The sequence below is a fragment of the Zonotrichia albicollis genome, chromosome 8 (assembly GCF_047830755.1).
Source record: "Zonotrichia albicollis isolate bZonAlb1 chromosome 8, bZonAlb1.hap1, whole genome shotgun sequence".
Taxonomy (NCBI): Eukaryota; Metazoa; Chordata; class Aves; order Passeriformes; family Passerellidae; genus Zonotrichia; species Zonotrichia albicollis.
Window position 1 is genome coordinate 35,215,481 of NC_133826.1, and position 13,990 is coordinate 35,229,470.

Below are 13,990 nucleotides of genomic sequence, written 5' to 3' on the forward strand. Positions count from 1 at the left end.
TTAATATTCTTATATTCATTACTACTTTTTCATCTTCTTATTCCTATTCTTCTTATTCTTACTAAATTTGCTACTACTATTTCTTCTTCATCTTCTTATTCCTATTCTTCTTATTCTTACTAAATTTGCTACAACTATTTCTTCTTCATCTTCTTATTCCTATTCTTCTTATTCTTACTAAATTTACTATTTCTTCTTCTTCTTTTTTTTTTTTTTTTTTACTACTACCATTTCTTAAACGGAACTTTAACTTGTGTTGGAAGAATGGTACGAGTCAAAGTCCTGGCACTGGGTGAGCGTCAGGGTCTCTTTCCACCTCGATGACTCTGTGGATTCACTGCTGAGCGCTCTGGCACCAGTTGTGTCCCATGGGTGTTGTTTGGGGCTGGTCACAGCAGCGACTTTGGCTGTTGGGGAGATGATCGAGGGCAGCCGAGGCTGCGGGGCCGTGTCCAGGCCGAGGCCGCCCGTGTGGCTCCGTGGGGCCCCGCGCGGGGAGCAGCCGCCATCGGCCGGCGTGGGCTGGGCAGGGCCACGGGCGCTACTCCTGCAGCTGCCGTGCCAGGCAGGGCCAGCAGAGCAGCGCCCGCAGCGCCCGCAGCGCCCGCCTCAGGCGGCCGGGCCGTTTGCTCGGGGCAGGCGGCTGCTGCCTGCGGGCCTGCGCTCCCGGCTGCGGAGCTGGGGCGCCGCGAGGGCTCTGTGGCCCTGCCTCGGGCCCCTGCTGGCCCACGGAGGCTTCGCTGTACAGGGAGGGAAACGAGCCATACAGGAACTCCGGTGCCTGCCTCTCAAACCAGACCTCCTGAGGGGCGGGCAGCTCATCTGCTGCAGGATCTGGCAGCCTTTGGGCCCTGCCTTCTGCTTCATACATCTCGAGGACGCTGATTTCATCCCAGTCGGCCTCGTCCTCCTCCTCCCACAGCAAGGGAGTGGGCCCGAAGCTGAAGACGCTTAGATGGTCACTGCAGTCCTGTGGGAGGTCTGTGATGGTGCTGTCCTCCTCCACGGAGTCTCGGAGATCTCTGAGCTCCGGTTCACTGCAGTCGTCCCAGCTAGAGAGGTCTTGGGAGCTGCTGAACTCTCCTTGGGATGGTTCTTGCTCGACCTCACCTTGGCGGTCTTCGGAAAGCTCAGTCTGGCTGCAGTATTCCCAGTCTGAGCTCCCGTCCTCATTCTCCTCCTCTGCCAGCAGCGACCCCTGCTCTGCCTCTTCCAGCTGCTCCCTGGGGGTTTGGGCTCCCAGTGGGCTGCGTGAGGGGCTGGGGGGGCAGCAGGGGCTGTCGGGAGCGGAGACTGGGCTCTGTGTCCCTGCTGATGGCACCTCTTCACTGGGGGCAGGAGAATGTGCCTGCTTTTCCCGGCTGCTCACGCTTCCTTCCCCTTGCTGGGTCAGCTCTGGGTCAGTCACCTGGTAGGGTTGTTGCTCTGCCCCATCTCCCCAGAGCACCCTCACAGCTGCTTCCTTTGCTGTCATTGCTGGTACCAGTGGGTAGAATTCACAGCTTCTCATGTCTTCGCTCAGATGAAGCTCTCGGGCCTCAACATCTCCCCACTTGTCAGCCATGTCGTGTTTCTTCTCTTTGTGATGGGTCTCTCCTCCTCCTCAGTGTCAGGCTGTGGCCAGACTGAGGCACCCAGTGCCCCCACCAAGTGCCTGCTGAGGGCCTGGTCTTGACCCCAGCTGGACAGGGGGCTGGGTGACTGGAAGGAGTTGAGGTTTCTTGTTGTCTTCTTGCTGTACAGGGAGCTCCTGTAGCAGAGACAGAGACAGAGACAGATCCCGGGAGCTGCTTCCTTCGATGAGAGTGGCTCTCACGGGACTGGGCCACCCCAGGGCTCCGTGCCCCTTCCATACACCCTCAGCCACGGTGGAACCCTCTGATGTCACAATGGTCTCTGGGCACCACCATGTCCTGCATCATCAAGGGCCACACCCAGTGCCCCTTCAGCAGCTGAGCCCACTGGAAGCTGCATGGAGCCCAGGCCCTTCCTGCAGTCCCACAGTGCACCCACTGTGTCATGGTCCTACTTGACAGCCTGACCTGCACCCTGCAGAGCCCTGCCTTGGCAGAGTGGGCTGCTGTGGGCACGAGCCCTTGGCCAGATGGACGCAGCCAGGGACTTGTGGGCAGTGGCTCCGTGTGCAGGATCAGACTGGGCATGGGGAGTGTCTCTCTCAGGGCTCTGCCTTGGCCCTGGGGCTCTTTTGTGGCTTCCCCAATGACACAGGCAGTGCATCAATCAGCATGTTTGCAGGGGATGGGGGAGCTGAGTGGGGCAGGGGCACCATGGCAAGATTTGGGCATGCACAGGAACCTGGACAAGCTTGAGAAGTGGGAGACAGCCTCATCTGACAACCTCACGAGGTCCCACAAGGCCAAGTGCCAGGTGCTGCACCTGGCCTGGGGCAATTCCTGAATCCATCCAGGCCAGAAGAGACGTTCAGATCTGTCTGTTTGGTGCTGCCTCCCTGGCTGCTCCCAGCGCCTCCAGAAGCAGCACTGGCTGGCTCTTGGCCTGGCCCGTGCCCACCTCCAGCAGGGCTGGCCAGAGGGGAGCCCCCCCAGGCTGTGCCTCTGCCCCCCAGCCCCTGTGGGCAGAGTGGGGCTGCTGTGGGTGGGCTCCAGAGGGGAATGGCCTTGCAGCAGAAAGTGCTGGAGAGAGCCCAGGGACCTTTATGAAAATGAGCACAAATAAATTCATTGTGATTTACCGGACTCAGAGTAAATAGGGATGAAATTCAGGTTTGATATAGAAAATACTTCTTCCCTGTGAGGGTGGTGAAGTCCTGGCACAGGTTGCTCAGAGGAGCATAGTAAATAAAGTTTCAGAATTCTTCATTTCTGTCCCATTTGTATTCCATAAGTTCAGGTTTAGTTTTCAGAGTGCCACCTTCTCTGCTGCTTGTCATTTGTGTCCTTCTGTCTCTCGTGCCTTCTTTTGTCTGCTCTTTTTCCCTTCCAGGGTCTCTTTTTACCTGTGGCAGCTCCCAGCCAAAGACCCTCCCCTGACTTTTTTTTCCCTTCCCAATCCAGGTGCTAAAACAGCCCTGGATGAAATTATGGAGGCTGGCAGTGAAATGTCTTTGTATTATCTTGCTCCACTTGTGTCTTGGCCCCTTCAGAATTTTGCCCTGAAGGGCAGGAACGTATTTTCCTTGCTGGCAGCTGGAATTGCAGCCCATGGCAGTGAGTGCCAGAGATGTCAGAGGGCAATTGCTGAGGCTGCCAGGGCGCTGCTCCTGCCGTCCCAGCCAAGAGAGCTGTGCAGGGCAGGGTCAGGCTGCAGCAGCTGCAGACAGCAAAGGCGGCTTTGCTGCACATTCTGCGGCTGGAAAGCAGAGGGAAGAAGGAAAGGGAGTCCCTGACGGAATCCTGGAATGCTTGTGGCTGGAAGGAACCTGGCTATGGTTCCATCCAGGGTTAAGGTGCCATGAGGGAGAGGTGCCTCTGCCCCAGTAAAGGCACAAATGAGACCATAGGAGAACAAAACCAGATTTTTTTGGACATGGATTTTATTGAACAAGAAATGGGAGCTAGGGAGATAGAAGTACAAAAGAGGACTTGGAGAGAGAGAGCTTCTTCTTATCTCTTCTTCCTTCTTTCTCTTCTTCTTTCTCTTCGTTCTTCTTCTTTAAAATATTCTTATTTTCGTTCTAATGAAGCTTATTCACTTGTTATGCTTACTTACTATGTCATTCTTATTTTCTTAATATTCTTATATTCATTACTACTTTTTCATCTTCTTATTCCTATTCTTCTTATTCTTACTAAATTTGCTACTACTATTTCTTCTTCATCTTCTTATTCCTACTCTTCTTATTCTTACTAAATTTACTACTACTATTTCTTCTTCATCTTCTTATTCCTATTCTTCTTATTCTTACTAAATTTGCTACTACTATTTCTTCTTCATCTTCTTATTCCTACTCTTCTTATTCTTACTAAATTTACTACTACTATTTCTTCTTCATCTTCTTATTCCTATTCTTCTTATTCTTACTAAATTTACTATTTCTTCTTCTTCTTTTTTTTTTTTTTTTTACTACTACCATTTCTTAAATGGAACTTTAACTTGTGTTGGAAGAATGGTACGAGTCAAAGTCCTGGCACTGGGTGAGCGTCAGGGTCTCTTCCCACCTCGATGACTCTGTGGATTCACTGCTGAGCGCTCTGGCACCAGTTGTGTCCCATGGGTGTTGTTTGGGGCTGGTCACAGCAGCGACTTTGGCTGTTGGGGAAATGATCGAGGGCAGCCGAGGCTGCGGGGCCGTGTCCAGGCCGAGGCCGCCCGTGTGGCTCCGTGGGGCCCCGCGCGGGGAGCAGCCGCCATCGGCCGGCGCGGGCTGGGCAGGGCCACGGGCGCTACTCCTGCAGCTGCCGTGCCAGGCAGGGCCAGCAGAGCAGCGCCTGCAGCGCCCGCAGCGCCCGCCTCAGGCGGCCGGGCCGTTTGCTCGGAGCAGGCGGCTGCTGCCTGCGGGCCTGCGCTCCCGGCTGCGGAGCTGGGGCGCCGCGAGGGCTCTGTGGCCCTGCCTCGGGCCCCTGCTGGCCCACGGAGGCTTCGCTGTACAGGGAGGGAAACGAGCCATACAGGAACTCCGGTGCCTGCCTCTCAAACCAGACCTCCTGAGGGGCGGGCAGCTCATCTGCTGCAGGATCTGGCAGCCTTTGGGCCCTGCCTTCTGCTTCATACATCTCGAGGACGCTGATTTCATCCCAGTCGGCCTCGTCCTCCTCCTCCCACAGCAAGGGAGTGGGCCGGAAGCTGAAGACGCTTAGATGGTCACTGCAGTCCTGTGGAAGGTCTGTGATGGTGCTGTCCTCCTCCACGGAGTCTCGGAGATCTCTGAGCTCCGGTTCACTGCAGTCGTCCCAGCTAGAGAGGTCTTGGGGGCTGCTGAACTCTCCTTGGGATGGTTCTTGCTCGACCTCACCTTGGCGGTCTTCGGAAAGCTCAGTCTGGCTGCAGTATTCCCAGTCTGAGCTCCCGTCCTCATTCTCCTCCTCTGCCAGCAGCGACCCCTGCTCTGCCTCTTCCAGCTGCTCCCTGGGGGTTTGGGCTCCCAGTGGGCTGCGTGAGGGGCTGGGGGGGCAGCAGGGGCTGTCGGGAGCGGAGACTGGGCTCTGTGTCCCTGCTGATGGCACCTCTTCACTGGGGGCAGGAGTATGTGCCTGCTTTTCCCGGCTGCTCACGCTTCCTTCCCCTTGCTGGGTCAGCTCTGGGTCAGTCACCTGGTAGGGTTGTTGCTCTGCCCCATCTCCCCAGAGCACCCTCACAGCTGCTTCCTTTGCTGTCATTGCTGGTACCAGTGGGTAGAATTCACAGCTTCTCATGTCTTCGCTCAGATGAAGCTCTCGGGCCTCAACATCTCCCCACTTGTCAGCCATGTCGTGTTTCTTTTCTTTGTGATGGGTCTCTCCTCCTCCTCAGTGTCAGGCTGTGGCCAGACTGAGGCAGCCAGTGCCCCCACCAAGTGCCTGCTGAGGGCCTGGTCTTGACCCCAGCTGGACAGGGGGCTGGGTGACTGGAAGGAGTTGAGGTTTCTTGTTGTCTTCTTGCTGTACAGGGAGCTCCTGTAGCAGAGACAGAGACAGAGACAGATCCCGGGAGCTGCTTCCTTCGATGAGAGTGGCTCTCACGGGACTGGGCCACCCCAGGGCTCCGCGCCCCTTCCATACACCCTCAGCCACGGTGGAACCCTCTGATGTCACAATGGTCTCTGGGCACCACCATGTCCTGCATCATCAAGGGCCACACCCAGTGCCCCTTCAGCAGCTGAGCCCACTGGAAGCTGCATGGAGCCCAGGCCCTTCCTGCAGTCCCACAGTGCACCCACTGTGTCATGGTCCTACTTGACAGCCTGACCTGCACCCTGCAGAGCCCTGCCTTGGCAGAGTGGGCTGCTGTGGGCACGAGCCCTTGGCCAGATGGACGCAGCCAGGGACTTGTGGGCAGTGGCTCCGTATGCAGGATCAGACTGGGCATGGGGAGTGTCTCTCTCAGGGCTCTGCCTTGGCCCTGGGGCTCTTTTGTGGCTTCCCCAATGACACAGGCAGTGCATCAATCAGCATGTTTGCAGGGGATGGGGGAGCTGAGTGGGGCAGGGGCACCATGGCAAGATTTGGGCATGCACAGGAACCTGGACAAGCTTGAGAAGTGGGAGACAGCCTCATCTGACAACCTCATGAGGTCCCACAAGGCCAAGTGCCAGGTGCTGCACCTGGCCTGGGACAATTCCTGAATCCATCCAGGCCAGAAGAGACGTTCAGATCTGTCTGTTTGGTGCTGCCTCCCTGGCTGCTCCCAGCGCCTCCAGAAGCAGCACTGGCTGGCTCTTGGCCTGGCCCGTGCCCACCTCCAGCAGGGCTGGCCAGAGGGGAGCCCCCCCAGGCTGTGCCTCTGCCCCCCAGCCCCTGTGGGCAGAGTGGGGCTGCTGTGGGTGGGCTCCAGAGGGGAATGGCCTTGCAGCAGAAAGTGCTGGAGAGAGCCCAGGGACCTTTATGAAAATGAGCACAAATAAATTCATTGTGATTTACCGGACTCAGAGTAAAAGGGATGAAATTCAGGTTTGATATAGAAAATACTTCTTCCCTGTGAGGGTGGTGAAGTCCTGGCACAGGTTGCTCAGAGGAGCATAGTAAATAAAGTTTCAGAATTCTTCATTTCTGTCCCATTTTTATTCCATAAGTTCAGGTTTAGTTTTCAGAGTGCCACCTTCTCTGCTGCTTGTCATTTGTGTCCTTCTGTCTCTCGTGCCTTCTTTTGTCTGCTCTTTTTCCCTTCCAGGGTCTCTTTTTACCTGTGGCAGCTCCCAGCCAAAGACCCTCCCCTGACTTTTTTTTCCCTTCCCAATCCAGGTGCTAAAACAGCCCTGGATGAAATTATGGAGGCTGGCAGTGAAATGTCTTTGTATTATCTTGCTCCACTTGTGTCTTGGCCCCTTCAGAATTTTGCCCTGAAGGGCAGGAACGTATTTTCCTTGCTGGCAGCTGGAATTGCAGCCCATGGCAGTGAGTGCCAGAGATGTCAGAGGGCAATTGCTGAGGCTGCCAGGGCGCTGCTCCTGCCGTGCCAGCCAAGGGAGCTGTGCAGGGCAGGGTCAGGCTGCAGCAGCTGCAGACAGCAAAGGCGGCTTTGCTGCACATTCTGCGGCTGGAAAGCAGAGGGAAGAAGGAAAGGGAGTCCCTGACGGAATCCTGGAATGCTTGTGGCTGGAAGGAACCTGGCTATGGTTCCATCCAGGGTTAAGGTGCCATGAGGGAGAGGTGCCTCTGCCCCAGTAAAGGCACAAATGAGACCATAGGAGAACAAAACCAGATTTTTTTGGACATGGATTTTATTGAACAAGAAATGGGAGCTAGGGAGATAGAAGTACAAAAGAGGTCTTGGAGAGAGAGAGCTTCTTATTATCTCTTCTTCCTTCTTTCTCTTCTTCTTTCTCTTCTTTCTTCTTCTTTAAAATATTCTTATTTTCGTTCTAATGAAGCTTATTCACTTGTTATGCTTACTTACTATGTCATTCTTATTTTCTTAATATTCTTATATTCATTACTACTTTTTCATCTTCTTATTCCTATTCTTCTTATTCTTACTAAATTTGCTACTACTATTTCTTCTTCATCTTCTTATTCCTACTCTTCTTATTCTTACTAAATTTACTACTACTATTTCTTCTTCATCTTCTTATTCCTATTCTTCTTATTCTTACTAAATTTACTATTTCTTCTTCTTCTTTTTTTTTTTTTTTTTTACTACTACCATTTCTTAAATGGAACTTTAACTTGTGTTGGAAGAATGGTACGAGTCAAAGTCCTGGCACTGGGTGAGCGTCAGGGTCTCTTTCCACCTCGATGACTCTGTGGATTCACTGCTGAGCGCTCTGGCACCAGTTGTGTCCCATGGGTGTTGTTTGGGGCTGGTCACAGCAGCGACTTTGGCTGTTGGGGAGATGATCGAGGGCAGCCGAGGCTGCGGGGCCGTGTCCAGGCCGAGGCCGCCCGTGTGGCTCCGTGGGGCCCCGCGCGGGGAGCAGCCGCCATCGGCCGGCGCGGGCTGGGCAGGGCCACGGGCGCTACTCCTGCAGCTGCCGTGCCAGGCAGGGCCAGCAGAGCAGCGCCCGCAGCGCCCGCAGCGCCCGCCTCAGGCGGCCGGGCCGTTTGCTCGGGGCAGGCGGCTGCTGCCTGCGGGCCTGCGCTCCCGGCTGCGGAGCTGGGGCGCCGCGAGGGCTCTGTGGCCCTGCCTCGGGCCCCTGCTGGCCCACGGAGGCTTCGCTGTACAGGGAGGGAAACGAGCCATACAGGAACTCCGGTGCCTGCCTCTCAAACCAGACCTCCTGAGGGGCGGGCAGCTCATCTGCTGCAGGATCTGGCAGCCTTTGGGCCCTGCCTTCTGCTTCATACATCTCGAGGACGCTGATTTCATCCCAGTCGGCCTCGTCCTCCTCCTCCCACAGCAAGGGAGTGGGCCCGAAGCTGAAGACGCTTAGATGGTCACTGCAGTCCTGTGGGAGGTCTGTGATGGTGCTGTCCTCCTCCACGGAGTCTCGGAGATCTCTGAGCTCCGGTTCACTGCAGTCGTCCCAGCTAGAGAGGTCTTGGGAGCTGCTGAACTCTCCTTGGGATGGTTCTTGCTCGACCTCACCTTGGCGGTCTTCGGAAAGCTCAGTCTGGCTGCAGTATTCCCAGTCTGAGCTCCCGTCCTCATTCTCCTCCTCTGCCAGCAGCGACCCCTGCTCTGCCTCTTCCAGCTGCTCCCTGGGGGTTTGGGCTCCCAGTGGGCTGCGTGAGGGGCTGGGGGGCAGCAGGAGCTGTCGGGAGCAGAGACTGGGCTCTGTGTCCCTGCTGATGGCACCTCTTCACTGCGGGCAGGAGAATGTGCCTGCTTTTCCCGGCTGCTCACGCTTCCTTCCCCTTGCTGGGTCAGCTCTGGGTCAGTCACCTGGTAGGGTTGTTGCTCTGCCCCATCTCCCCAGAGCACCCTCACAGCTGCTTCCTTTGCTGTCATTGCTGGTACCAGTGGGTAGAATTCACAGCTTCTCATGTCTTCGCTCAGATGAAGCTCTCGGGCCTCAACATCTCCCCACTTGTCAGCCATGTCGTGTTTCTTCTCTTTGTGATGGGTCTCTCCTCCTCCTCAGTGTCAGGCTGTGGCCAGACTGAGGCACCCAGTGCCCCCACCAAGTGCCTGCTGAGGGCCTGGTCTTGACCCCAGCTGGACAGGGGGCTGGGTGACTGGAAGGAGTTGAGGTTTCTTGTTGTCTTCTTGCTGTACAGGGAGCTCCTGTAGCAGAGACAGAGACAGAGACAGATCCCGGGAGCTGCTTCCTTCGATGAGAGTGGCTCTCACGGGACTGGGCACCCCAGGGCTCCGCACCCCTTCCATACACCCTCAGCCACAGTGGAACCCTCTGATGTCACAATGGTCTCTGGGCACCACCATGTCCTGCATCATCAAGGGTCACACCCAGTGCCCCTTCAGCAGCTGAGCCCACTGGAAGCTGCATGGAGCCCAGGCCCTTCCTGCAGTCCCACAGTGCACCCACTGTGTCATGGTCCTACTTGACAGCCTGACCTGCACCCTGCAGAGCCCTGCCTTGGCAGAGTGGGCTGCTGTGGGCACGAGCCCTTGGCCAGATGGACGCAGCCAGGGACTTGTGGGCAGTGGCTCCGTGTGCAGGATCAGACTGGGCATGGGCAGTGTCTCTCTCAGGGCTCTGCCTTGGCCCTGGGGCTCTTTTGTGGCTTCCCCAATGACACAGGCAGTGCATCAATCAGCATGTTTGCAGGGGATGGGGGAGCTGAGTGGGGCAGGGGCACCATGGCAAGATTTGGGCATGCACAGGAACCTGGACAAGCTTGAGAAGTGGGAGACAGCCTCATCTGACAACCTCACGAGGTCCCACAAGGCCAAGTGCCAGGTGCTGCACCTGGCCTGGGACAATTCCTGAATCCATCCAGGCCAGAAGAGACGTTCAGATCTGTCTGTTTGGTGCTGCCTCCCTGGCTGCTCCCAGCGCCTCCAGAAGCAGCACTGGCTGGCTCTTGGCCTGGCCCGTGCCCACCTCCAGCAGGGCTGGCCAGAGGGGAGCCCCCCCAGGCTGTGCCTCTGCCCCCCAGCCCCTGTGGGCAGAGTGGGGCTGCTGTGGGTGGGCTCCAGAGGGGAATGGCCTTGCAGCAGAAAGTGCTGGAGAGAGCCCAGGGACCTTTATGAAAATGAGCACAAATAAATTCATTGTGATTTACCGGACTCAGAGTAAAAGGGATGAAATTCAGGTTTGATATAGAAAATACTTCTTCCCTGTGAGGGTGGTGAAGTCCTGGCACAGGTTGCTCAGAGGAGCATAGTAAATAAAGTTTCAGAATTCTTCATTTCTGTCCCATTTGTATTCCATAAGTTCAGGTTTAGTTTTCAGAGTGCCACCTTCTCTGCTGCTTGTCATTTGTGTCCTTCTGTCTCTCGTGCCTTCTTTTGTCTGCTCTTTTTCCCTTCCAGGGTCTCTTTTTACCTGTGGCAGCTCCCAGCCAAAGACCCTCCCCTGACTTTTTTTTCCCTTCCCAATCCAGGTGCTAAAACAGCCCTGGATGAAATTATGGAGGCTGGCAGTGAAATGTCTTTGTATTATCTTGCTCCACTTGTGTCTTGGCCCCTTCAGAATTTTGCCCTGAAGGGCAGGAACGTATTTTCCTTGCTGGCAGCTGGAATTGCAGCCCATGGCAGTGAGTGCCAGAGATGTCAGAGGGCAATTGCTGAGGCTGCCAGGGCGCTGCTCCTGCCGTGCCAGCCAAGGGAGCTGTGCAGGGCAGGGTCAGGCTGCAGCAGCTGCAGACAGCAAAGGCGGCTTTGCTGCACATTCTGCAGCTGGAAAGCAGAGGGAAGAAGGAAAGGGAGTCCCTGACGGAATCCTGGAATGCTTGTGGCTGGAAGGAACCTGGCTATGGTTCCATCCAGGGTTAAGGTGCCATGAGGGAGAGGTGCCTCTGCCCCAGTAAAGGCACAAATGAGACCATAGGAGAACAAAACCAGATTTTTTTGGACATGGATTTTATTGAACAAGAAATGGGAGCTAGGGAGATAGAAGTACAAAAGAGGTCTTGGAGAGAGAGAGCTTCTTATTATCTCTTCTTCCTTCTTTCTCTTCTTCTTTCTCTTCTTTCTTCTTCTTTAAAATATTCTTATTTTCGTTCTAATGAAGCTTATTCACTTGTTATGCTTACTTACTATGTCATTCTTATTTTCTTAATATTCCTATATTCATTACTACTTTTCATCTTCTTATTCATATTCTTCTTATTCTTACTAAATTTGCTACTACTATTTCTTCTTCATCTTCTTATTCCTACTCTTCTTATTCTTACTAAATTTACTACTACTATTTCTTCTTCATCTTCTTATTCCTATTCTTCTTATTCTTACTAAATTTACTATTTCTTCTTCTTCTTTTTTTTTTTTTTTTTTACTACTACCATTTCTTAAATGGAACTTTAACTTGTGTTGGAAGAATGGTACGAGTCAAAGTCCTGGCACTGGGTGAGCGTCAGGGTCTCTTTCCACCTCGATGACTCTGTGGATTCACTGCTGAGCTCTCTGGCACCAGTTGTGTCCCATGGGTGTTGTTTGGGGCTGGTCACAGCAGCGACTTTGGCTGTTGGGGAGATGATCGAGGGCAGCCGAGGCTGCGGGGCCGTGTCCAGGCCGAGGCCGCCCGTGTGGCTCCGTGGGGCCCCGCGCGGGGAGCAGCCGCCATCGGCCGGCGCGGGCTGGGCAGGGCCACGGGCGCTACTCCTGCAGCTGCCGTGCCAGGCAGGGCCAGCAGAGCAGTGCCCGCAGCGCCCGCAGCGCCCGCCTCAGGCGGCCGGGCCGTTTGCTCGGGGCAGGCGGCTGCTGCCTGCGGGCCTGCGCTCCCGGCTGCGGAGCTGGGGCGCCGCGAGGGCTCTGTGGCCCTGCCTCGGGCCCCTGCTGGCCCACGGAGGCTTCGCTGTACAGGGAGGGAAACGAGCCATACAGGAACTCCGGTGCCTGCCTCTCAAACCAGACCTCCTGAGGGGCGGGCAGCTCATCTGCTGCAGGATCTGGCAGCCTTTGGGCCCTGCCTTCTGCTTCATACATCTCGAGGACGCTGATTTCATCCCAGTCGGCCTCGTCCTCCTCCTCCCACAGCAAGGGAGTGGGCCCGAAGCTGAAGACGCTTAGATGGTCACTGCAGTCCTGTGGGAGGTCTGTGATGGTGCTGTCCTCCTCCACGGAGTCTCGGAGATCTCTGAGCTCCGGTTCACTGCAGTCGTCCCAGCTAGAGAGGTCTTGGGAGCTGCTGAACTCTCCTTGGGATGGTTCTTGCTCGACCTCACCTTGGCGGTCTTCGGAAAGCTCAGTCTGGCTGCAGTATTCCCAGTCTGAGCTCCCGTCCTCATTCTCCTCCTCTGCCAGCAGCGACCCCTGCTCTGCCTCTTCCAGCTGCTCCCTGGGGGTTTGGGCTCCCAGTGGGCTGCGTGAGGGGCTGGGGGGGCAGCAGGAGCTGTCGGGAGCAGAGACTGGGCTCTGTGTCCCTGCTGATGGCACCTCTTCACTGCGGGCAGGAGAATGTGCCTGCTTTTCCCGGCTGCTCACGCTTCCTTCCCCTTGCTGGGTCAGCTCTGGGTCAGTCACCTGGTAGGGTTGTTGCTCTGCCCCATCTCCCCAGAGCACCCTCACAGCTGCTTCCTTTGCTGTCATTGCTGGTACCAGTGGGTAGAATTCACAGCTTCTCATGTCTTCGCTCAGATGAAGCTCTCGGGCCTCAACATCTCCCCACTTGTCAGCCATGTCGTGTTTCTTCTCTTTGTGATGGGTCTCTCCTCCTCCTCAGTGTCAGGCTGTGGCCAGACTGAGGCACCCAGTGCCCCCACCAAGTGCCTGCTGAGGGCCTGGTCTTGACCCCAGCTGGACAGGGGGCTGGGTGACTGGAAGGAGTTGAGGTTTCTTGTTGTCTTCTTGCTGTACAGGGAGCTCCTGTAGCAGAGACAGAGACAGAGACAGATCCCGGGAGCTGCTTCCTTCGATGAGAGTGGCTCTCACGGGACTGGGCACCCCAGGGCTCCGCACCCCTTCCATACACCCTCAGCCACGGTGGAACCCTCTGATGTCACAATGGTCTCTGGGCACCACCATGTCCTGCATCATCAAGGGCCACACCCAGTGCCCCTTCAGCAGCTGAGCCCACTGGAAGCTGCATGGAGCCCAGGCCCTTCCTGCAGTCCCACAGTGCACCCACTGTGTCATGGTCCTACTTGACAGCCTGACCTGCACCCTGCAGAGCCCTGCCTTGGCAGAGTGGGCTGCTGTGGGCACGAGCCCTTGGCCAGATGGACGCAGCCAGGGACTTGTGGGCAGTGGCTCCGTGTGCAGGATCAGACTGGGCATGGGCAGTGTCTCTCTCAGGGCTCTGCCTTGGCCCTGGGGCTCTTTTGTGGCTTCCCCAATGACACAGGCAGTGCATCAATCAGCATGTTTGCAGGGGATGGGGGAGCTGAGTGGGGCAGGGGCACCATGGCAAGATTTGGGCATGCACAGGAACCTGGACAAGCTTGAGAAGTGGGAGACAGCCTCATCTGACAACCTCACGAGGTCCCACAAGGCCAAGTGCCAGGTGCTGCACCTGGCCTGGGACAATTCCTGAATCCATCCAGGCCAGAAGAGACGTTCAGATCTGTCTGTTTGGTGCTGCCTCCCTGGCTGCTCCCAGCGCCTCCAGAAGCAGCACTGGCTGGCTCTTGGCCTGGCCCGTGCCCACCTCCAGCAGGGCTGGCCAGAGGGGAGCCCCCCCAGGCTGTGCCTCTGCCCCCCAGCCCCTGTGGGCAGAGTGGGGCTGCTGTGGGTGGGCTCCAGAGGGGAATGGCCTTGCAGCAGAAAGTGCTGGAGAGAGCCCAGGGACCTTTATGAAAATGAGCACAAATAAATTCATTGTGATTTACCGGACTCAGAGTAAAAGGGATGAAATTCAGGTTTGATATAGAAA